The sequence below is a fragment of the Saimiri boliviensis genome, chromosome 3 (genome assembly GCF_048565385.1).
Source record: "Saimiri boliviensis isolate mSaiBol1 chromosome 3, mSaiBol1.pri, whole genome shotgun sequence".
NCBI classification, from domain to species: Eukaryota; Metazoa; Chordata; class Mammalia; order Primates; family Cebidae; genus Saimiri; species Saimiri boliviensis.
Genome location: NC_133451.1, coordinates 72343635 through 72370617, shown reverse-complemented (window position 1 = coordinate 72370617; position 26983 = coordinate 72343635). Strand labels below are relative to the sequence as shown.

Sequence of the window (26983 nt, the reverse complement as noted above, 5' to 3'; positions counted from 1 at the left end):
TTACCAAAGAAAAACAAACATAAAATAGCAGACAGTAGAGCTGCAGCAGATCCTCTAAACTTTTTCTAATTATACAAATAAGAAAATATATCTGGAAAGTGGAATTCTATGTCTAAAATCAACCCTGTACTTGATAGTAAATTGGTTTGCTTTATTGGCTTTTTTAGGAGGAGCAAAATGCTCCATGTATTTCCTTGTGTATAATTGAGTAGAACAACAAATAAAAATTGAGTTCTTGGAGGCAGGGTTCTCAAATCTTATGTTATGCCTCATAATGCTACTTTAACAAAAGTATAAATCTCCATGGTAATTCATTTACTCTTTCAAATTATCCTATGAGGTATTTTCCCAGGATTTTAAAAGGTACAGGTCAGAGTGCTTAGCTGTAGCACAACATGATAAGATTTTAAATTATGATTAAAATTCTCATTTCCTCACAATAAATATTTTAAAGTACTATTTGTTTTTAAAATTATATACTTGTGCAATATTGCACATTTGGCTCCTAGTGCTATGTTTTCAAATTGTCCAGAATTGGGGATTATGTTGCCAGATAGAGCTGTTTCTAATTCTCCCTCACTCTGTAATAAATATTTCAGTAGCACTAAGTATGCGATAGGTGAAAGAAAACCAGTATGCCTCATCACAAACATTGTATATTTGCTATTGAGGAGAGAAATGCTGGATGGGTTAGCACCCCTGTAAATATTTAAAAATTCAAAATTTATCACTTTAAGTAGTAGCTCAAATCAGACAAAAATTATGAAACCATTTCAGATATTCTACAATGTTAGCTAAAAACATAATTTTTCATTAACATGAAAAATGTCATCATACTGTCCTGCCCAAATACTTGTGGGTCACATTTCTCTCAAATATTTTAAACTATAGATTTGCTTGTTTTTGTTCTTCTCTCTTCTTCTACTGTCAGAAACTTTGTCTTCAAAGTGTATTTTTCTTCTTCTAGCAAATCTATGATTCTAACATCTTAAACATATAAACTTCTGGTGTTAACAAAAAATTTTCTCTAGTACAATTAATCTTAGTAATATGATGATGATATTTCGGTAGAAGCCATCTGCAATTTAAAGTATTATTGCCAAGAGCAGAAAATTGGCACATTAATTTACAACATACAATAAATGCCCTTCTCAGCTTCACTTTATTAGTAGATGCTTTTGGGGGGCAATGCTTTAAAAACCCAATGCAATGCAGCAGAACTACCCAAAGTTCTCATGGAAACAAAAGTTACCAGAAGGAGTGCATGAGCGAGGTAAGAGATGGTACAGCACACCAGGGCCTCAGGAGCCAAGTGAGGGCTCAGCAAGGCTGCCAGGCCAGTTTGCTTCCCTGGTAGGCAGAAGGGCCTTCCAGCATTGACATAAAAATGGGAAGACAAAAATGAGAGAGAGAACAAGGGAGAGGTTGTATTATTAACACACTGGGAAAAGAACTGAGATGGAAAATGGCCAAACAAACGTTACATGTCAGACTAATTCTTGGCAACGAGAACTTCTTAATCCTCTGCTTCAGACTGTAATGTCCATAGCTAAATGGTTAGTGATTTAAAATTTATTCTAATACTGGAAACAAGGAACCATAAAGTATCACTGAAACTAATGACCTGAATTTGCGATCCTTGAAATAAAAATACAACTAGGTTGGAGTGCTGATTCTTTTTTGCTATTAAGACAGAGTAAAGAAACATGTAAGTAATACCTGGCTATCAAGCCTCATATTGAATATAATCTTTATATTGGTTGGAAATTATATTAGTCATTATTGGTAGAGAATATTAGCTGAATGTTTTAAAAGTGTTGTGGTAATTATTATTGACATGTATAGAGAAAATTTCCCACATATAGGTTTTACCTGCTTTTAAAAGATAGTCTTTGATTCAATTGGTTAAGTTATCTATAAATTTTGCAATGTGACCAAAAGATTCATGGCATTATTTCACTTCTGTTACAAAATACCTACAAATGCAACACAGTAATATTGTAAGTAGAAAATCATTAATGATAAAGAATTATATCATGAATTTTCTTGCAAGTTCAAGATGATGCTGAATTGTGTGAATCAATAATAATTCAGATTAGTTCATTTGGTTATCTGAATCCACAAGGCTTCTCCAACAACAGCAAGCTATGGTTTTACACCTCTAATAAAATTCACAGAAAAAACTGAGTAAGCTTTTTATCTTTTATATTTCAGTCAGTATCTAGTGATAGCCATGATCACAGTTCTTTTTAGTCCTGTTTCTTAAAATTGCCATCTTTCTTTGCTTTATCATGTTTTTCAACTTAATTACTGGCATATTGGGTCTGTAAATAAGCTTTGATAGAAAAGCCACACCATTATTATTTTGTCCATTTGAAATGATTAAAGGGTGTCACTGCCTCAGTTGGAATTCTATTCGAAGACATCTTAATCCATTCCGAATTTCTAAACAATTTGAAAAGCTATATACCTTAATTTGGTAGTTGCTGCTAGCCTGAGATTAAATCAGCTCTCGTGACTCAAATTCTTCTCAGTTTTACATTTTATCAGTTGGAGCTGAGAAAAGACTTTCCTCTTTGATCCTGAAAGACCTTGAATTCATGTACTCTATTTCCATTCATCCCATTTGTAAGCTGATTCTTTCCTAATCTTATTTTACATAATTCCCTATCAAGTGCAGCCAACACCAACCAACACTACTAAAGTTATTTTAACCACTTTTCTGAGAACTACAGGTTTATTAGGCATATTATCTTATTTTCACATCTTTATCAAAAATAATTTTACCAAATATTTTGCTACTGAATAACACTGATTATGATTCAGCATTCAAAGTAGTCTTTCACTGCCTCCCACCAGAAAGCTAAGCCTATGTCACATATTTTGACATATCTCTTTGAATATCAATTTTTGTATCTGTAAGAATAGGCTAGGATACACTATAGTAACAAACAAAAATCTCATGGCTTATCACATAAATGTATATTTCATGTCCAAAGTGAGTCTGCAATGGCTGTGTTCTTCAGTCTCCCAAGGACTTGGAATGATAGAAATTTAATATTAATATATACTTTTATAATTCTTGTAAAAAGGATAAAGTAACATGGCAAACCATGTATAGGTTTTTAGTTTTTTTTTTTTTTTTTTTTTTTCAAGGAATTGACACAAATCACTTGGCTAGAGCAAGCATATAATCATGCCTAATTTCAAAGGAGACAGGTAAGTGCAATCTTACTGTGCACAGAGGGGGAAAGCTAGAAATATCTGATGATCTACAGTAATGGCAATTGAAAATAGACCAGAATTACATAATTATTTCCTTCTTTCACTTATTACTATAATTTTGCTAATGTAATATTTACAAATAATATGAATATAAAAAAGATGAAATGGCAAAAACAATACTGGATTTCTTAAAAACAGCATGCACACCCAGTGTAAGATTCTCAAGTTATTAACTCGAGTTGTCAGACCAAATTACAAATTGAAAACAATGAACAAAAAACGTAATCTCTAGGTCTTCTAAAACTATTAATATGTCCCTATAGCCCTGTCTAAAACATAATGAAAGTCAATGAAATGGAAAAATAAAATATATCAAATAATTTTCTTAACAAAGACGAGGTAGGGTTATTTCTATATAATTCTTTCAAATACTCACCATTTAGAAAACCTGCAGATAATATATTACTATTTACACAGCATTCAATCAGTAACTTAATTACAAATATATAGCCATATTCTTTACTATTTCATAAATAAACTAATGTACAGGGTAGTAATTGCTAGTATATATCTCTTATCTATTTCTGTTAAGATTATAATTCACACATAAAGCAAAGTGTTCAACCAACCAATCTCAAATTTTTGAGGGCTCCTCACTGTGTCATCTTTATAGCTGTTAGTGGCAATAAATTATTTACTTACTTGAACTATTAGACTTAAAAGCAATGCAATGTATCATGGCTACATGCAGTAAACAAATACTTAAAGTTCTTTCATAAAATCTTGCAAACTTACATAACCACATCTTATAAAACCTGTTTTAAAAATTTCTTCAAATTCTATAGAATTATAATAAAATAGCAGAATCTTTATATATTGAATTTAAAAGACTATGGTTACAAATGCTTTTTAAGCAAAGGAAAGTTTTCAAAGGATAGTGTTTAATTTTTCTCAAAAGTAACATAACAGAGATAAGACTATTCTCAAGAAGGCCAACTAGATGCATCCAGGAGGAACATCTGTCACCAAGAGTCCAGGACATTAGGAAGACTGGCACACTCCGAGCACTGTCAGTGGACATAGGGAAGACACACAAGCTGGGCTGAAGGGAGAGGAAGCTGGAAACCCTGCATGGTATTGCCATGTACTGGGACTCACTCCTGGCCTTCAACAACTGCTGGGGAAGCAGTGGGTTGAGTAGGCAAGGAGCAACCCACTCTTGTAGGTACCTCTGGAATCATGGCAGCAGGTACCTCTGGAATCCTGTGACCCACCCCATGAACATCTGAGCTGGCAGGGAGAGCTGCTTAGAGAGATGGTAGGGGCAAAATTCCAGCTAGTGCAGAGCCCAGAGCGTTTAGTATGAAAGTGTCTATAGTGAAGCCCAGTAAGGGATGTCCATCCCCCTTGGCTCACTTGCTCTCCTAGGAGAGTGTACACTTAGGAACCTGAACAGTGGACCTGAACACTGAAGAGCAATCTTGTCCATGAGATATGGCCGGTCTGACCTGAGTGCCCCACTGTCTACTGGTCTCTCCCAGGATCCCAGCCTGGATGTACCTGCTTGCAGTGAAGCCTTGGATGCTCAGCTGAAGTAACTCCCAGGTCCCTGTATCATAGCTCCTGCACTGGTGAAACATGTCTGAGCATCAGGGAGCTCCAATGGAGCAGCCCCCACTAACATGCACAAAATCACCTGGTCCCTCCCACCTCCGCAGCCTCTGCCATTCTGCTTTGCCTGTATGCACTTGTCCATGTCTGCCTACCATATCGCTTTGCCAGTCAGTGCATGCAGGAAGACTTCACCTCCCTTTCCCTGTCATTGTGCATATGCATGTGCACCCCATCATGACACTGCTGCCAGCGTTAGCATACCCCATACACCCTGTCCAACATGACGGAGCACAAGGAGACTAGTAGCTCCAACCCCCTACTCTGTGCTGTTACTGCCACTGGTGTATTTATATGCACATGGAGACCACCAGCCTCACACTCCCCAGTACCTCATCCCCATGTTGACACAATCTCCAGTGCAAACCTATGCACAGAGACCAGCAGCCTTACCCACAATCCTGCACAGCTGCTACTGCCCACATGAATGAGTTAATGGAGAGTGCCAGCTCCAGGCCTGCCAATACCCCCATCCCTGCCATGCACATCACCAGCACAAATATGTGTACGGATGCTGGTAGGCTCCCACCACCCAATGAAGTACTTTGGCTGGCACCACTCATTGAGTGTTGCAACCAGAGGTCTGGGAACACCTCAGCACCTCCAGCATAGCAGATTCCTAAAATTCAGGGACCAGAGAACAAAGCAAGAGGTCTGATATTAGTCTCTCAGAGTTAGGGCACACAATGCAGAAGTCCTGAGATGAACCTTGGCTCCCTAAAATCTTCCATAAATGAAGCCAGTTGACTAGACCTACCTTATAGCATAATCAAACTCCCAAGGAGACTAAAGAGGATAAAGGAAAACTGTGGCAACTCAAAAAGCCAGAGCATCTTCTTACCTCCAAATAAAAGCACTCATTCCTCAGCAATGGTTCTTAACAAGGCTGAAATGGCTGAAATGACAAAAATAAAATTTAGAACATTGATAGGAATGAAGATTATTGACACTCAGGAGAAAGTCAAAACCTAATTCAAGAAATATAAAGATTATTGTAAATTGATACAGGAGCTGATAGATGAAATGTCCATAGGAACAAAACTAAATTGATAAAGCTGAAAAACACAAAATTTCACAATGTATTCACAAGTGTTAACAGCAGAATAGGGTAAGCTGAGGAAAGAATCTCAGAGCATGAAAACCTGCTTTACAAAATAACTCAATCAGACAAAAATTTTTAAAAAGTAGTGAATAGGCAACCTACAGAGTAAGAGAAAATTTTTTAAATCTCTTCATCTGACAAAGGGCTAATATCCAGAATCTATGAGGAAGTTAAACAAATTTACAGGAAAAAAACAAACAAGCTCATCAAGTGGCCAAAGGATAGGAACAGACGATTCTCAAAAGAAGACATTTATGCAGCCAACAAACATATCAAAGAAAGCTCATCATCACTGGTCATTAGAAAAATGCAAATCAAAATCACAATGAGTTATCATCTTGCACCAGTTAGAATGGTGAGCATTAAAAAGTCTGGAAACAACAGATGCTGGCAAGATGTGGAGAAATAGGAACACTTTTACACTCTTGGTGGGAGTGTAAATTAGTTCAACCATTGTCAAAGATAGTATATTCCTCAAGGATCTAGAATCAGAAATACCATTTGATCCAGAAATCCTATTACTGGGTATATACCCAAAGGATTATAAATCATTCTACTATAAAGACACAGTATGTTTATTGCTATTTATAATAGCAAAAACTTGGCACCAACCCAAATGCCCATCAATGATAGTCTGGACAAAGAAAATGTGGCACATATATACTATGGAATACAATGCAGCCATAAAAAAGAATTAGTTCATGTCCTTTGCAGGAACATCAATTAAGCTGGAAATCATCATCCTCAGCAAACTAACACAGGAATAGAAAACCAAACACCACATGCTTTCACTCTAAAGTGGGAATGGAACAATGAGAACACATGGACACGGGGAGGGTAACATTACACACTGGTGCCTGTCAGCCGGTGAGGGACAGGGGAGGGAGAGTATTAGGACACAAACCTAATGTATGGAGGGCTTAAAACCTAGATGATGGGTTGATAGGTATAGCAAACCACCATGGCACAAGTATACCTATGTAACAAACCTGCACATTCAGCACATGTATACCACAACTTAAAGTAAAGTAATTTTAAAAAGAGTCAACAAAACTTCTGAGAAATATGAGATTACATAAAGACACCAAATCTGTGACTAATGAAAGAGAGACAAAGAGAAAGCAAGAACCTTGGAAACATATTTCAGAATATCATTCACAAAAATTTCCACAGTCTTACTAGGGAAGCCAACATTCAAATTCAGGAAATGCAGAGAACCTCTACAAAATACTACATAATAAGCCCATCCCCAAAACACACAATCATAAGATTCTCCAAGGTTGAAATGAATGAAAAAAATATTAAAAACAACTCGAGAGAAAGGATAGATTACTTACAAAGAGAATCTCATCAGGCTAACAACAGACCTTTCAGCAGAAACCCTACAAGTCAGAAGAGATTGTGTATGTGGGGGCAAGGGGCAATATTCAGCATTCTCAAAGAAAAGAATTTTCAACCAAGAATTTCATATCTAGCCACATTACACTTCATAAGTCAAGGAGAATTAAGATCCTTTTCAGACAAACAAATGCTAAGGGAATGAATTACCACCAGATTTGCCTTATAAGAGATCCTGAAAGGAATGCTATATATGGAAAAGAAATACTTACTGGCCACTTAAGTATATAGACCAGTAACACCATAAAGCAATCACAAAAACAAGTCTGCATAATAACTGACTAACAACAGGATGACAGGATCAAATGTTCACATATCAATACTAAGCTTCAATGTAAACAAACTAAATGCTGCAAATAAAGACACAGAGTGGCAAGTTGAATAAAGAAACAAAGCCTGATCATATGCTGTCTTCAAGAGACCCATCTTATGTGGGAAGACACACATACACTCAAAGTAAAGGGATGAAGAAATATCTACCAAGCAAACAGAAAACAGAAAAAAAAACAAAGATTGCTATTCTAATTTCAGATGAAACAGATTTTAAACCAACAAAGATTTAAAACAGATACATAATGGTAAAGGGCTCAGTTCAACAAAATCTAACTATTCTAAATACACACACACACACACATACACACACACACCCCCAACACAGGAACACCCAGATTTATAAAGCAAGTTCCTGGACACCTATGAAGAGATTTAACCACATAATAATTGTGGGAGACTTCAACACTGACAGTATTAGCCAGATCATTAAGGCAGAAAACTAACTAAGATATTTCTGACCTGTACTCTACATTTGACCAAATGGACCTAATAGACAACCACAGAACTCTCCACCTGGAAAAAAAAAGAATATACATTCTTTTCATTTGCACATAGCATATACTCTAAAATTGACCATACTAAAGGGCACAAAACAGTCCTCAGCAAATTATAAAATATGTATATTATTACCAACCACATTCTTGGACCATAGTGCAATAAAAATAGGACTTAATGCTGAGAAAATCACTGGAAACCATACAACTACATGAAAATTAAACAACCTGCTTCTGGATTTACTTGTAGCTAAATAATGAAGGTTAACACAAAGATCAAGAAATTCTTTGAAAATAACATCATAGACACAACATACAAGAATCTCTGAGACACAGTTGAAGCAGTGTTAGTAGGGAAGTTTATAGCACTAAATACCCACATCAAAAATTAGAAGTGTCTCAAATTAACAACCCAACATGAGTAACTAGAGAGACAAAAGAAAACCAACCCAAACTCTAGCAGAGCAAAAGAGTAACTAGAGAGACAAAAGAAAAGCAACCCAAACTTAGCAGACAAAAAGAAAAGAAAAAAAAAATCAGAGGTGAATTGAAGAAAACTGAGATGCAAAAAAACCATACAAAAGATCAAAAATCCAGGAGTTTGTTTTTTGAAAGAATTAATAAGATATACAGACTACTAGATAGACTAATAAAAAATGAGAGAGAAGATTCAAATAAACACAATCAGAAATGACAAAGGGATGTTACCATAGAAATAGAAGAAACTCTCAGACTATTATGAAAATCTCTATGCACACAAGCTAGAAAACCTAGAATAAGCAGATAAATTCCTGGTAACATACAACCTCCCAAGATTGAGCAAGGAAGAGAATGAATCACTGAACACAGCAATAATAACTAATATTGAATCAGTAATAAAAAGCCTACCAACTAAAAAAAACCACCCAGGACCAGAAGGATTCATAGCCAAATTCTACCAAATGTATAAAGAAGAGCTGGTAGTTACCATTTCTACTAAAACAATCACAAAAAATTAAGGAGGAAGGACTCCTCTCTAACTCGTCTTATGAGGCCAGCATCATCTCAATACCAAAACCTAGCAGAGACACAACAAAAAAGAAAACTTCAGGCCAATATCCTTGATCAATATAGAAACAAAAATCCTCTACAAAATACAAGCAAACCAAATCCAGTGGCACACAAAAAAGCAAATCCACTACAATCAAGATTTATCCCTGGGATGCAAGGTTGGTTAAACACATGCAATCAATAAATATGATTTACTACATAAACAGAACAAAATACAAAAACTATGTAATCATCTCAATAGATCCAGAAAAGCTTTTCATCAGACTCAATATACGTTTATGTTAAAAACCCTCAGCAAGATTTTGAAGGAATTGAAGGAACATACTTGAAAATATTAAAAGCCATCTATGAAAAACCTATTGCCAACATAATATGGAATAGGCAAACGCTGGAAGGACTTTCCTTAAAAACCAGTTTCCAGATTATATGATTTTATATCTAGAAAACACTGTAGTCTCTGCCAAAGCTTCTTGAACTAATAAACAACTTCAGCAAAGTTTCAGGATACAAAATCAATATACAAAAATCTGGGCCGGGCGCGGTGGCTCAAGCCTGTAATCCCAGCACTTTGGGAGTCTGAGGCAGGTGGATCAGAAGGTCAAGAGATCGAGACCAACCTTGGTCAACAAGGTGAAACCCCGTCTCTACTAAAAATACAAAAAATTAGCTGGGCATGGTGGTGCATGCCTGTAATCCCAGCTACTCAGGACGCTGAGACAGGAGAATTGCCTGAACCCAGGAGGCGGAGGTTGCGGTGAGCCGAGATCGTGCCATTGCACTCCAGCCTGGGTAACAAGAGCGAAACTCCGTCTCAAATAAATAAATAAATAAATAAATAAATAAATAAACTTAAAAAAAAAAAATCTGTAGCATTGCTGCCAAGTGTGATGGCTCATGCCTGTAACCCTAGCATTTTGGGTGGCTGAGGCAGGTGAATTGCTTGAGTCCAGGTTTTTGAGACCAGCCTGGGCAAAATGACAAAACTCTTGTCACTACAAAAACTACAAAATTAGCCAGATGTGGTAGTTCATGTCTGTAGTCCCAGCTCCTCAGGATGCTGAGGTGGGAGGATTTATTGAATCCAAGAGTTTGAGGCTACAGTAACCTGTAATCATGCCAATGCACTCAAGCCTAGCAGAGTAAGACCCTCTCTCAGAAAAATAAAAATAAAATAAAAAATCAGTAGCATTTCTATACACCAACAACATCCAAACTAAGGGCAAACTCAAGAATACAATCTCATTTATAGAAGCCACAAAAAGAAAAAAAGACCTAACAATACAGATAACCAAGGAGGCAAAAGACCTCTGCAATGAGAATTCTCAAACATTGCTTTAAAAAATCAGAGAAGACACAAATGAATAGAGAAACATTTCATGCTCATGGATATGAAGAATCAATACTGTTAAAATGGATATACTGCCCAAAGCAATTGACAGATTCAGTACTACTCCTATAAAACTACCAAAACAATTCTTTACAGAATTAGAAAACAAAACAAAACAAAACAAAAAACCTTAAAATTTATATGGAACCAAGAAAGAGCCCGCATAGCCCATGTAATCCTAAGCAAAGAGAACAAAGCTGGAGGCATCACATTACTCAACTTCAAACTATCCTGCAGTGATACAGTAACCAAAACAGCATGGTACTGGTACAAAAACAGACACATAGACCAAAAAAACAGAAGAGAGAGCCCATAAGTAATGTTGCGTATCAATTTGATCTTCAACAAATCTATAAACAAAAACAATGGGGAAAGGACTCCCTATTCAATAAATTGTACTGAGACAATGGTCTACCCACAGGCAGATGATTGAAACTGAACCCCTTCTTTACATCCTAAACAAAAATTAACTCGAGATAAATTAAGACTTAAAAGTAAAATCTACAAGAGTAAACACCCTGAAAGATAACCTAGGAAATACTATTCTGGATATAGGAACTGGCAGAGGTTTTACAAGAAAGATGCCAAAAGCAATTGCAACAAAAATAAAAATCAACAAATGGGATGTAATTAAACTAAAAAGCTTCTTCACAGCAAATAAACTATCAATGGAGTAAACAGACAAGCTACAGAATAGGAGAAAATATTTGCAAGCCATGTTTCTGACAAGGGTCTAATATTCAGCATCTATAACAAACTTAAACAAATCAACAAGCAAAAACAACCCCACTCAAACCTGGACAAAAGACATGAACAGACACTTTTCAAAAGAAGGCATGCATGTGGCCAGGAAGCATATTAAAAAAAAAATCCTCTCTGAACACTGCACTAGCAAGAAAAAAAAAAAAAAAAAGAAAAAAAAAAAGCTCAATATCACTAATCATCACAGAAATGCAAATCAAAACCACACTGAGATGCCGTCTTACAACAGTCGGAATGTCTATTATTAACAAATTAAAAATAACAGATGCTAACAAAGTTGTGAAGAAAAGGGAATGCTTATACACTGCTGGTAGGAATTTAAATTAGTTCAGCCACTGTGGAAAGGAGTTTGGCAACTTTTCAAGGAAATTGAATGGTAAAACATAATTACCATTTTACTCAGCAATCCCATATTGGGTATGTATCCAAAGGAATATTAATTGTTCTACCACAAAGACACATGCACACACATGTTCACTGCAGCATTATTGATCATAAAGAAGACATGAAATCAACCTAAATGCCCATCTGTGGTGGACTAGATAAAGAAAATGTGGTACACATGCATTATGAAATACTATGCAGCCATAAAAAATGAGATTATGTCCTTTTCAGCAGCATGAATGGAGCTAGAGGCCATTATCCTAGGAGAACTCAAATGGGAACACAAAGCCAAATACCGCATATTCTCACTTATAAATGGGAGCTAACACTGAGTACATATGGACAGAAAGAAGGGGCCTACTTGAGGGTAGAAAGTGGGTGCATTAGTACATTTTTTCATGATGCCGACAAAGACATACCTGAGGCTGGGGAAAAAAAAAAAAAAAAGAGGTTTTAATGAGCTCACAGTTCCACGTGGCTGGGGAGGCTTCACAATCATGGCAGAAAGGAAGGAGAAACAAGTCATATCTTACATGGATGTCAGCAGGCAAAAAAAGAGCATGTGCAGGAAAACTCTCCCTTATAGTAACCATGAGATCTTGTGAGATGTATTCACCATCATGAGAACACCATGGGAAGGACCTCCCGCTATGATTCAATTACCTCCCACTGGGTCCCTCCCACAACATGTGAGACTTCAAGATGAGGTTTGGTTGGGGACACAGCCAAACTATACCAGTGAGGATCAAAAACCTACCTATGAGGTAATAGGCTTATTACCTGGGTGATGAAATAATCTGTACACCAAACCTCTATCATATGCAAATTACCTATGTAACAAATCTGCATATTTACTCCTAAAGCTAAAATATAAATTTACAAAAATGAAATAACAAAGATAAAATATGGATATTATATACTTAGGCAGGTAGTAGGAAAATAAAAATATGTACCTATTTTTTATTTTTTTAATTTTTTTTTATTGCATTTTAGGTTTGGGGGTACATGTGAAGAACATGCAAGACTGTTGCATAGGTACACACATGGCAGTGTGGTTTGCTGCCTTCTGTCCCGTCACCTGTATCTGTCATTTCTCCCCATGCTATCTCTTCCCACCTCCCCACCCCCTCGACCCTCCCCCATTTCCCCCCAACGGACCCCAGTGTGTAGTGCTCCCCTCCCTGTGTCCATGTGTTCTCATTGTTCAACACCCGCCTATGAGTGAGAATATACAGTGTTTGATTTTCTGCTCTTGTGTCAGTTTGCTGAGAATGATGGTTTCCAGGTTCATCCATGTCCCTACAAAGGACGTGAACTCATCGTTTTTGATGGCTGCGTAATATTCCATGGTGTATATGTACCACATTTTCCCTATCCAGTCTATCATCGTTGGGCATTTGGGTTGGTTCCAGGTCTTTGCTATTGTAAACAGTGCTGCAATGAACATTCGTGTGCACGTGTCCTTGTAGTAGAATGATTTAGAATCCTTTGGATATATACCCAGTAATGGGATTGCTGGGTCAAATGGGATTTCTATTTTTAGGTCCTTGAGGAATCGCCACACTGTCTTCCACAATGGTTGAATTAATTTACATTCCCACCAACAGTGTAAAAGTGTTCCTATTTCTCCACATCCTCTCCAGCATCTGTTGTTTCCCGATTTTTTAACGATCGCCATTCTTACTGGTGTGAGATGGTATCTCAATGTGGTTTTGATTTGCATTTCTCTGATGACCAGTGATGATGAGCATTTTTTCATATGTTTGTTGGCCTCCTGTATGTCTTCTTTTGTAAAGTATCTGTTCATATCCTTTGCCCATTTTTGAATGGGCTTGTTTGTTTTTTTTCTTGTAGATGTGCTTTAGTTCTTTGTAAATTCTGGATATCAGCCCCTTGTCAGATGGGTAGACTGCAAAAATTTTTTCCCATTCTGTTGGTTGCCGATTCACTCTACTGACTGTTTCTTTTGCCATGCAGAAGCTGTGGAGTTTGATTAGGTCCCATTTGTCTATTTTGGCTTTTGTTGCCCTTGCTTTTGGCATTTTGGTCATGAAGTCCTTGCCTACACCTATGTCCTGAATGGTTTTGCCTAGATTTTCTTCTAGGGTTTTTATGGTGTTAGGTCTGACGTTTAAGTCTTTAATCCATCTGGAGTTAATTTTGGTGTAAGGTGTCAGGAAGGGGTCCAGTTTCTGCTTTCTGCACATGGCTAGCCAGTTTTCCCAACACCATTTATTAAACAGGGAGTCCTTTCCCCATTGTTTGTTTTTGTCAGGTTTGTCGAAGATCAGATGGTTGTGGGTATGTTGTATTTCCTCTGAGGCATCTGTTCTGTTCCATTGGTCTATATCTCTGTTTTGGTACCAGTACCACGCTGTTTTGATTACTATAGCCTTGTAGTATAGTTTGAAGTCCAGTAGTGTGATGCCTCCTGCTTTGCTCTTTTTGCTTAGAATTGACTTGGCTATGTGGTCTCTCTTTTGGTTCCACATGAAGTTTAAGGTGTTTTTTTTCCAGTTCTGTGAAGAAGGTCATTGGTAGCTTGATGGGAATAGCATTGAATCTGTAAATTACTTTGGGCAGTATGGCCATTTTCACGATGTTGATTCTTCCTAACCATGAACATGGAATGTTTCTCCATCTGTTTGTATCCTCTCTTATTTCGTTGAGCAATGGCTTGTAGTTCTCCCTGAAGAGGTCCTTTATGTTTCTTGTTAGTTGTATTCCTAGGTATTTTATTCCCTTTGTAGCAATTGTGAATGGCAGTTCATTCTTGATTTGGCTCTCTTTAAGTCTAATACTGGTATATAGGAATGCTTGTGATTTTTGCACGTTGATTTTGTATCCTGAGACTTTGCTGAAGTTGTTTATCAGTTTCAGGAGATTTTGGGCTGAGATGATGGGGTTTTCCAGATATACAATCATGTCATCTGCAAATAGAGACAATTTGATTTCCTCCTTTCCAATTTGGATACCCTTTATTTATTTTTCTTGCCTGATTGCTCTGGCTAGAACTTCCAGTACTATATTGAATAGGAGTGGTGAGAGAGGGCATCCTTGTCTAGTGCCAGATTTCAAAGGGAATGCTTCCAGTTTTTGCCCATTCAGTATGATATTGGCTGTTGGTTTGTCGTAAATAGCTTTTATTGTTTTGAGATACGTTCCATCAATACCTAGTTTATTGAGGGTTTTTAGCATAAAGCGTTGTTGAATTTTGTCAAAAGCCTTCTCTGCATCAATTGAGATAATCATGTGGTTTTTGTCTTTGGTTCTGTTTATGTGGTGAATTACGTTTATGGACTTGCGTATGTTGAACCAGCCTTGCATCCCTGGGATGAATCCTACTTGATCGTGGTGGATGAGCTTTTTGATATGCTGTTGCAATCGGTTTGCCAGTATTTTATTGAAGATTCTTGCATCTATGTTCATCATGGATATTGGCCTGAAATTTTCTTTTCTTGTTGAATCTCTGCTGGGTTTTGGTATCAGGATGATGTTTGTCTCGTAAAATGATTTGGGAAGGATTCCCTCTTTTTGGATTGTCTGGAATAGTTTCAGAAGGAATGGTATCAGCTCCTCTTTGTATGTCTGGTAGAATTCAGCAGTGAACCCATCTGGACCTGGGCTTTTTTTGGGTGGTAGGCTCTTTATTGCTGCCTCGACTTCAGACCATGTTATTGGTCTATTCAGGGTTTCAGCTTCTTCCAGGTTTAGGCTTGGGAGGATGCAGGTGTCCAGGAATTTATCCATTTCTTCCAGGTTTACTAGTTTATGTGCATAGAGTTGTTTGTAATAATCTCTGATGACGGTTTGGATTTCTGTGGAATCTGTGGTGATATCCCCTTTATCGTTTTTTATTGCATCAATTTGGTTATTCTCTCTTTTCTTTTTTATTAATCTGGCTAGTGGTCTGTCTATTTTGTTGATCTTTTCAAAAAACCAGCTCCTGGATTTATTGATTTTTTGAAGTGTTTTTTTGTGTCGCTATTTCCTTCAGTTCTGCTCTGATCTTGGTTATTTCCTGTCTTCTGCTAGGTTTTGAGTTTTTTTGATCTTGCTCCTCTAGCTCTTTCAATTTTGATGATAGGGTGTCAATTTTAGATCTCTCCTTTCTTCTCATGTGGGCACTCATTGCTATATATTTTCCTCTAGAGACTGCTCTAAATGTGTCCCAGAGATTCTGGTATGTTGTGTCTTCATTCTCATTGGTTTCGAAGAACATCTTTATTTCTGCCTTCATTTCATTGTTTATCCAGTCAACATTCAAGAGCAAGTTGTTCAGTCTCCATGAAGCTGTGCGGTTCTGAGTTAGTTTCTGCATTCTGAGTTCTAACTCGATTGCACTGTGGTCTGAGAGACTGTTTGTTATGATTTCCGTTCTTTTGCATTTGCTGAGGAGTTATTTATTGCCAATTATGTGGTCAATTTTAGAGTAGGTGTGATGTGGTGCTGAGAAGAATGTATATTCTGTGGATTTGGGGTGGAGAGTTCTGTAAATGTCTATCAGGTTTGCTTGTTCCAGGTCTGAGTTCAGGTCCTGGATATCCTTGTTGATTTTCTGTCTGGTTGATCTGTCTAATATTGACAATGGGGCATTAAAGTCTCCCACTATTATTGTGTGGGAGTCTAAGTCCCTTTGTAAGTCATTAAGAACTTGCCTTATGTATCTGGGTGCTCCTGTATTGGGTGCGTATATATTTAGGATCGTTAGCTCTTCTTGTTGCAGTGATCCTTTTACCATTATGTAAAATATTTCATTGAGTTGATCTTCGACCTCTGATATCCTTTCTTCTGCTTGGTCAATTCGGCTGTTGAAGCTTGTGCATGCTTCATGAAGTTCTTGTGTTGTGTTTTTCAGCTCCATCAATTCACTTATATTCCTCTCTATGCTGTCCATTCTCGTTAGCATTTCGTCCAATCTTTTCTCAAGCTTCCTATTTTCTTTGCGTTGTGTTAGAACATGTTCTTTTAGCTCACTGTAGTTTCTTACTACCCACCTTCTAAAGTCTGATTCTGTCATTTCATCACCCTCCTTCCCCATCCGGTCTGGTTCCCTTGCTGGTGAGGAGTTGTGATCCCTTTTAGGAGGAGAGGTTTTCTGGTTTCGGGAGTTTTCATCCTTTTTGCGCTGGTTTCTTGCCATTTTAGTGGGTTTATCCACCTGTTGTTTTTGTAATTACTGTCTTTCAGATTGGGTCTCTGAGTGAGCTTCTAGTTCGTGGATGATGCTGAAGTTACTTTTTTTTTTTTTTTTTTTTTAAGCTTTCCTTCTAACAGTCTGGCCCCTCTGCTGTAGGACTGCTGACGTCCTCTCCAGGCTCTGCTTGCCTGGGGATCACCTGCAGCAGCTGCAGAACAGTAAGGGTTGCTGTCAGTTTCCTCTTCTGCTATCTTTGTCCCAGAAGGATGCTCGCCTACTGTCAGTCCGTTCTCTCCTTTATGAGGTGAGTCTTTGGATCTATGGGGGTCAGGGAGCTACTTGAGGAGACAGTCTATCTTTTATTGGGGCTTAAGTCCTGAGTTGTGAGCTCTGTTGTTCGTTCATAGCTGCTAGGCAGGTATGTTTAGGTCTGCTGCAGCTGAACTCATAAAGCACTTTTTGTTCCCAGGTGCTCTGTCCCAGAGAGTTGGAGCTTTATGAGTTTCAGTTGCACTACTGCCTTTTTTGATTTTTCTTTCAGGTCTCACCCGCCCAGCTAGCAGCACGCCTAGCCACTGCCTGCCCGCAGGGGCTTTGCTGAGCTGCTGTGGGCTCCACCCAGCTGCCCTGAGCTCTTCCCTGCAGTCCTGTTTATATGGGCGTAGTTAGAACTGTCTCGGCAACGGTGGCCCTGCCTCTGTTATGGAGGACTCTCTCTGTTGTGGCAGGTTGCCTCGGCAATGGCGGGTTGTCTTGGCAACGGCAGCCTGCCTCCGTAGTGGTGGAGAGTCTCAGCAATGGCGGAAGCCCCTCCCCCACGGAGCCGGATAGTCCAGGTTCAGCTGTGCTTGGTTTGAAGGGCTCAAACCAGAGGGTTTCCAATTACTGTTTTTGTTTTCGTTGGTGTTGGGGGTGGAGGGGTGGAACCAACCGAGCCTGATCACCTGGCTCCCTGACTCAGAGTCTTTTCTTTTAAGTTGAACGACCCCGCATTCCAGTGGCTTGTTGAAAAGGCGCCGGGATCTCCCGTGCTGCGACTTACTGAGTCGGCTTGAACTGCAGAGCCGGCTTCTGGCGGATTTTTTGCCTAGGAATCTCCTGGCCTGGCTCGCTATTTCAGATGAATGGGCAACTCTGCCGTCTCAGGGCTCTGATCGCCAGCTAAGAGGGCTCCCAGACCAGTGGCTTTTGTACAGAGAACCGCAGCAACAGGGCGTGGTCACAGCAGCCGCGCGGGCGGAATCAGCCCCACGGGGGCCAAAACAGCCGCAATGGCTGGGACTGCAACGCTGGCGACCCCTCTGCCTGGGTATCTCCTGGTCTGTGGGCAATAAGAGTTCGTCTGGGAATGCGGCGTCCACTCACCCTCTGCACTTTCACTGGGAGCTGAAGTCCTGAGCTGTTCTTAGGCGGCCATCTTCCCAGCATTCTCAAAATATGTACCTTTTTAAACAAAATCCTTAACAAAATTTAGATCAGGATGAAGTGCTTAGCTTTAATAATCTTAAGTGAATCAACTTTCCTTCATCTACTGCAATTAGAGAGAACTGGAGAAAGGTAAAATAAATGCAGACTTTGGTCAACACCACCAAGGCCCAAGGTTATTTCTCTGGATATGCAAAGTCTATGCCTACAAGAAGTTTATATACTGATGAGCAAATGAGACCTGAAAGTGAAGCCAAGAAAACAAATAAGAATAACAGACTTTTTGTAAGTGAACTTGAAATAAAGGCCTAGAAAATCCAAATATTATAGAAAAATTTTAGAGAAAAAACAAAAATATTCAGACTGCCAATTTTAACTCTATCTTGAATAACTAAATTCAATTAACTTTCACTTTAATTACAGACTTTCGCTCTTAATTTTTGAACAAGAAATTCAAAATATTCTTGATTGCTTAGAATAATAAACTGATTTTTGAATATGAAATTTAAAATATTGAGAAGACTGAGTCAATGTGGGAAGCATAGTATTTGTATTTATCTCTATTCCCATTCCAAATTTTCTAATATGACAGGAAAAATTAAAAAATAAATAATAGTTCTGAAAAACAAGAAAAGATACGATAAGGGCAAGAAGTGTTGAATATTTTAGAAGATAGAAAGCAAAAGACCTGGATTAATACAGAATAAACAACATAGAACATCACCCTTTTAAAACAATGTAAGACAGGGTAAATAGTGAGGAGTGATGTAAATACTCCACAGATAATATTTATATGAATTGAAAAAAATAAAATAATTATTTTTATTTTTTTTTTTGAGATGGAATCTCACTCTGTCACCCAGGCTGGAGTGCAGTGGCACCATCTCAGATCACTGTAAACTCAGCCTCCCAGGTTCAAGCAACTCTCTGCCTCAGCCTCCCCAGTAGCTAGGATTACATGCCATCATGTCCAGCTAATTTTTATGTTTAGTAGAGATTGGGTTTCACCATTTTGGCCAGGCTGGTCTTGAACTACTGACCTTGTGATCCACCCACCTCGGCCTCCCAAAGTGCTGGGATCACAGGCATAAGCCACTGCATCTGACCAATAATAGTTATTTAAATATGCCATAAAGCATTCAAAAGCTGACAGAAGCAGTAAAATAATTTAATATTAAAAAAAAAGTTTACCTGAAGAAGTATGAATTTTGGCTTTGTCAAGTCTTCTGGCCTGAGGGCACAGCCTAACCACCACAGCTACAGCAAATGATGTAGGGAAAAACATAGGCATACTGGGTAGGGTGCCAGATGCCAGAGTTCAGTGCAAGAAAAGCAGCTAGAAATTTAAAGGAGAATCCTGAAAGTAAGGGAAATATATAATATCCAAAAGCCAAGCTGACAGTATGGCAAAAATACAGTAAGAAACCAAAGATAAATCTCTTCTTAAAAGATAAAACTATACAGTATCTGGCTTTTATTATCTGAGTGTATTTTCATACTGTGCACATTTGACCATAGGAAGCTTAATGTGTCAGAGTACAGATCCCAAAACTCATAGAACAGTTGGAAATTATAGAGAAATACACATAAGTAGCTAGATCAGCTCAACAGTAGATAAGGAAACGGATGAAAAAACAATCTGTGAGCTTAAAATGTATCAAAATAATTTCTCCAATCTGAAGGATAGAAAAAATAATAACAAAGCCTATGAATTCATCTAACATGCATGGAAGTAGAATTACAGAAAGAAAAGAGAGATGCAAATAAGTAGTAGGAGAAATATTTTTAGAATATTAACTAAAAATTTAAAAATTGGGCAGAATACAATAATCCACAGATTCAAAAAGGTCAACAAATCCAGGTCAAAGTCAATAAAAAGAAATCTCCTGGCCATATCAGGGACAAACTGCTAAAAGCCAAAAGTAAAGAGACAATCTTGAAATAAACCAAAACAAAATATTTCAAGGGGCTTGGAGAAAAGGAATAGATGACAAAAGTTAATGGCTGACTTCTCATGAGAAATTGTGGAAGCCAGAGACGTTGGAATAATACATTGAAAACACTGAAGGATAAAAAATTACATGCACACTTTTAGATTAAAAAAAATGAGAGAAATTGTCAAGAACTATAGTTGCTAATATATTTATCTATAGATACACAGACACACAGATATAGATATCTATATATAGATACAATATAGATATAGATATATATACCGCATATATAGATATACATTATAAAAATTCTAAAAAAAACTCCTCAATTTGAAAGTGAATGACATTAAATGACAACTCAGATCTATAGGGAAAAATAAAGAGTATTAGAAATGTTAAAATTAGAAACGTAAAACACTTTTCTCTTGAATTTTTTATTTTTTTTAGAATTTCTCTTGAATTTTAAAGTTATATAACTATATAAATAAAAAGTATACAGTTAATGAAATTATTGACATGATTAAATTTTTGTCTGCTATTTTACTATTTGTTTTTTAATTTTCTCAGTTTTCTTTTTCTCTTTCATATTTTATTTTTGCCTTCTTTTGTATATCAATCTATTGAATTTTAAGTGCTATTTTAATACTTCACTCTGCTTTCTATTTCTATCTCTGCATGTAATGGTTAAACCAGAAATTATATATGTAGCTTATACCCAGCCAGTCTACTTGTGGATAATTTTAAGTTACTTCTGGTAAAATGTAGAATCATTATAGCAGTATACATTTCCATCGTATTTCCCTCCTTAAGTCTATTGTCGTGAATATTATGTCTGCTTGCCCTATAAGGCAATAAATAACATGTAATAATTTTTTTATTTTTATGGCTGTAAAACTTACAAGGCTGGCATTATTATGCTAACCACACTAGGCAAGCACAAAACAAAAAAGAAAACCACATGCCAATATTCCTGATGAAAATATAAGCAAAAATTTTCAACAAAATACTAGCAAACCAAGTTAAACAGCACATTAAAAGGACCATACACTATGTGATGTGAGATTTATCCCTGAAATATAAAGGTGATTCAACATACACAAATAAATAAACATAATACTCCACATTAAGAGAAGAACAAAAATTATATGATCATCTCAACAGATGCAGAAAAAGCATTTACAAATTTCAATGCTTATTTTTAATAATAAAAAGTCTCCATGAATTACTTATAGAAGGAATGTACCTCAAAAAAAAAAAAAAAAAAAGCCACATATCACAAGCCCACACCTAACACGATACTCAATGATGGAATGTTGAAAGCTTTTCCTGTAAGATTAGGAACAAGATAATAATGCATATTCTTACTACTTCTATTCAAATTCATGTGCTATCCAGAGCAATTAGGCAAGATAATGAAATGAAAGACAACCACATTGAAAAAGAAGAAGAAAAATTGTCACTGCAGATGGCATAATCTTATATAAAGAAAGTCCTAAAGGCTCTGCAAAAAAGCTATTAGAACCAATAAACAAATTCAGTAAAGTTTCAGAATACAAAATTAACATACAAAATTAGTTGTAATTCTTTACACTAAGGATAAATTATCCAAAACAGAAATCAATAAACAATTGCATTTATGATAGTATCAAGAAGAATAAATACTTAGGAATAAATTTAACCAAGAAGGTAAAAGATCTATACACTACAAAGTATAAAAATTTTCAAAAAAAATTGAAGAAGACACAAAAAAATAGAAAAATATCCTATGTTCATGGATCTAGAAGAATCAACATTGTCAAATGTGCAAACTACCCAAAGCAGCCTATGAATTCAATTCAATCCCTATCAAAATTCTAAGGGCATATGTTACAAAAATAGAAAATAATCCTAAAATTTGTATAAAACCAGAAAAGACCCTGATCAGCTAAAACAATCTTGAATAAGAAGAACAAAGCTGGCAGCATCACATTTTCTGACATTAAATCTTATTACAAAGTTATAGTAATCAAAACAACATAGTACTGGCATAAAAACAGACATATAGATGAGTGGAACAGAATAGAAAGCTCAAAAATAAACTATACATATGTAGGCAACTAATTTTGACAAAGGTATTAATAATACACATGGGGAAACAATTGTCACTTCAATAAATGATGCTGGGAGAACTGGATAGCCACATAAAAAAGAATGATTTTGGACCCTTATGTCACACCATATATAAAAATCAACTCAAAATGGATAAAACGCTTAAAGGTGAGACCTGAAACTGTAAAATTACCCAAAGAAAACTAAGAGAAAAGCTTCATGACATTAGTCTGGGCAACGATATTTTGGATATGACACCAAAAGCATAGGCAACAAAAGCAAAAATAAACAAGTAAGACTACTTCAAACTAAAAAGTTTTGGCACAGCAAAAGAAACAATTGACAAAATGAAAAAGCAGCCCACAGAATAGGAGAAAATGTTTGCAAGCCATATATTTGGTAAAGGCTTAATACCAAAAATATACAAGGAGCTCATACAACTCAATAGCAAAGAAAAAAAAAACAACAAACAATTCAATTTTTTTAATAAGAAAAGGACTTGAATAGATATCCCTCCAAAGAAGACATACAAATGGCCAACAAATATATTTAAAAATGTTCAATATCACTATCAGGGAAATGCAAATCAAAATCACAATAGATTACCACTTGCCTTCTGTTAGAATAATTGATCAAAAAGTCAAAAGACAACAAATGTTGGCAAGGATGTGGATAAAAGGAACAAGGATGTGGATAAAAGGAACCTCTATACCTTGTTGGGTAGAATAAAAGTTGGTACAGACTTTATGCAAGTCTGCATTTTGCATGTTCCAAAAAGATTAAAAATATAACTATCATATGATCTAGCAATCTCACTTCTGGGTATTTATCCAAAAAGGGATGAAATCAGGATCTCATAAAGATATTAGCACATCTATGTTTATTGTAGCACCATTTATAATAGCTAAGATGTTGAAACAACCCTGTTACAGAATATCAGTCAACCTTAAAAAACACAGAAGGAAATTCTGTAATACCTGACAGCATGGATGAATATTGAGGACTCTATGCTACATGAAATAAACCAGTCATGGAACAGTACTGAGTGACTACACTGATATGAGATACACAAAATAGTCAAATTCATAAAATCAAAGAGCAAAATGGTAGTTTCGAGGGGCTGGGAGGAGGTGGAAATCAAAAGTTATGAATCAAAAAAGTCATACAAAATGAATAAGCTCTAGAGATCTGCTGTAACATATTGCACCTATGGTCAACAATAATAAATAATAACTAAAAAATGTGTTGAGAGGCTAGATCCCATACCTAATATTCTTACCATAACAAAACAAAATAAAATAGAAATGAATGAAGTACTGGTATATACAACAACATGGAAATATCTCAAAAGTATTAAGCTAAGTTAAAAAAAAAAAAAAAAAGGCAGGCACAAAAAGTCCATACGGTATAATTCCATTCATGTGAATTTCTAGGAAAAGCAAATCTAAAGTGACATAAAGCATGTAAGTTGTTGCCAGGGGCACGATGTGGGGAGAGGTCACTGACTGCAAAGAAATGCAGAGTATTAAAACTAAGTGTGGTAAAACTAGCTTATATCATGATTGTGGTGGAAGTTACATGACTGTACACATTTATCAAAACTCACTTAATTGTACATTTTCAATTGCTAAATTTATTGTGTATCAATTTAACCCTAGCAGAAAAAATGGCATATATAAAAAGGGGATAATTCACAATTTTTTAAGTGCAACAACAATTAATAACAAGCTCAAATAAATTAAATTAACTATCAAAGGCCAAAATATGATAAAATGTGAAGACTTAGACTCAATAGTTGAGTAAGGCCATCTACAAAGATCTGGCTCTATTTCCTGTTAGACAATAATAGAGAAAAGGAAATTAAATGATACAGAATGAGTTTTCTATTCCCCTTCCTTAAGCAGAGCCAAGAACTTGGTAGGTATGTTCACCAGGGTGGCAATTGAGGCAGGGTGTGGTGGAGCCAGGCCAGGGATTCTCTTTCATGTTTATAGTGACAGGGACAAAGTCAGAATTAAACTTTTGGACAAGAATTCATCCATTTTATACATTGCATTGAACAAGGGTCTGGGTCAGAGAGGTCTTGGCCATGAACTTCCACAAACATTTTACAGAGACTCATCAGGGATAGGGAGGATAAGACACCACAGCTGGGGATTTTGCTGGCATGTTAGTTAGGAACTTGACGAGCATAGCATATTATCTGGGGCCAGGGCTAAGAAGGAATCCCATGTGGTCAAGGCCCAGAGTGTGTGTCAAGGCGTGCATGTTTCAGATTGGTTACATACAGGAGATTAAGCAAATAAGTAATATATTGTGATGGATAAGAGTCAGATTTCTCACTGTTGGAGAAGGGCTTTATAAATATGAAAAGAGAAAAGGTTAAATAAACCCTGTTATGTTAAACAGGAATTGGAGGTATCAGTTTAAACTCAAGTTGCTTTAAAGAAAAACAGACAGATGATAAACAGACTAACAGACAGACATAGACAGGTAACAGGTATAGATGTTTGTATGCATACAAGTATGTGTGTGATATAAATGTATAAATATTTCCTGGGTTGATTTTCTGACAGAGCCTAGAAGTAATAATGTAACAAATAATGCACCATAACAATGAAAACACCCTGTGCACAGATCGTGGTTTGTAAATACCACTCCCCAATAAAAAAAGAACTAGGGCTCCTTAAGGAATTGGTTGATTCAAGACTGGCGCAGAAAAAGTCTAAGATGCTCCTGGAACATCTCAGCTTCTCAGTAAATAAAGAAGTGCTAGAAAGAGGAAGAGGATGTGTTAAAAAGACATGAGAATATCTTTGAAGAAACTTCCACTGGTCAAATATGAGACACTTAGAGCATCAAAATAAATAATAATGGTAAAATGTAAGTCAGTGAATAAAATCAATATCCTTGAGTTCATATTGATATAAATAGATAATAATTAAATAAATGGAAGAGATAGGAAATGCCATCCTTACAGTCAATTATCAACAAATAAGTGTAGGCGGAATGACAGTATAATAAAATAGCTATTTGGCAACTATGAAAAAAAATTATATCAGAAAACCATCATCAATAGATGCTAACAGGTAACAGTCTAATGAGAAATAAAATACTTACATAGTTTAAAAACCCTCCTCATAAATACATAATAATTGTTTTTTAATAAGCATGAAATACTTGAACAGTGGAGAAGCCTGGCAGACACCTTAATCAAGTGATCCTAGTGTAACTACTAAACACAGGAAAATTTAGCAGAGGGTACCTCTTACTGTTACACAGTGAAAGTGATACAACCTTATTCCTGTTACATTCCTGCCAAGTATGCAGAACCTAAATTTTGTTATGTGGAAACCTCAGACCATCCCCAATTGAGGGATATTCTACAAAGTCACTGGCTCATACTCTTCAAAATTGTCAAGATCATGAAAGACAAAAGAAGACTGAGAAATTTTCCAGACTGAAGGAGATTTAAGAGACATGACATTTAATGCAGCAAATAATTATCAGTCAAATCCTGGACCTTTAAAAGATATAATTGGAGTAAAAGGTAAAATTTGAATGGGGACTGTAGATTACATGGTGGCTCTATTAATGCTAATACCGGGATATTGATGGTTGTACTGTTGTTATATAGGAAAATGCTCTTCTTTTAAGAAAGTACATACTGAAATATTAAGCTTCAATATCTGCAATGATTTCAAATGCTTACAAAATAAATAAAAAGCTATTTATATAATAGAGAATGAAGTAAATCTGATAAAATGTTAATATTGGGGAAGCTGGGTAATGAGTATGTGAGAATCAGTTGTGCTATTCTTGTAACTTTTCTATATGTAAGTATAAAATAATTCTCAAATAAAATATGTTTTAAAGGGACAGTTTGGATTGAATGTATTGGAAAAAGGTTTTTTTTTTTTTTTTTTTAAAGCTTACTAGCCAAACAAATGAAAAGACAATAAAAAAGAATAGAAGTCTCATATAAAATTACCATGGTTACCAGAATGGTTTTATTATTCACATTTTTTGGCATCAGAAATGAATATTCATGTGTGTAAAACTGAAGGATGCAAATTACTACAGAGCATAAGGTGAGGATCACTGAACTAAAAACTAGGAGTACCAAGGCTTAAATCTCAGATCTCCAGCAGAATGGCCTCAGGACTGTCATTTAACTTTCCTGACCCTCAAGATAACTTAGCTATTGAGTTATTAAATCATTATGTTCCTTTACTTTCTAAAACTCTAGGATTCAAATTTTCCCAAGTAATAGTTTAAATCAAACTATCATTACCTTCAATATTGAGTAAGTATTTAGCTAACCACAAATCAATAATCAAAGCCTGGTTATTGAAATTTGATGATTTTAGGATGATCATAAGTTTACTTGACAATGTGGCAAAAAAATCTAAAACTACTTCCATATGTAAATGTACATATTTGGTTGTTTTACAATAAGAATTCTGTCTCATTTCTCAACACAAGGTGGAAGAATCATGCCCTCAGTTGAATTCCCATGATTTCCTGAATAAGGTCTCTGAAGAAGTGATTAATGGACTGGTCATATTTTTCTTTTTAACCCTTTGATGT

At 36.3% G+C, this 26983-nt stretch overlaps 1 long non-coding RNA gene across 1 annotated transcript in view; it reads right to left on the bottom strand.

Annotated features, from left to right (window-relative positions):
• The window catches only part of LOC141584013 (uncharacterized), a 353843-nt gene that overhangs the window by 152601 nt on the left and 174259 nt on the right, over positions 1-26983 (bottom strand). The window contains exon 2 of the long non-coding RNA XR_012516869.1: positions 5738-5791. This is a non-coding gene — a long non-coding RNA (uncharacterized LOC141584013). The remainder of the gene's footprint in view (positions 1-5737; positions 5792-26983) is intronic.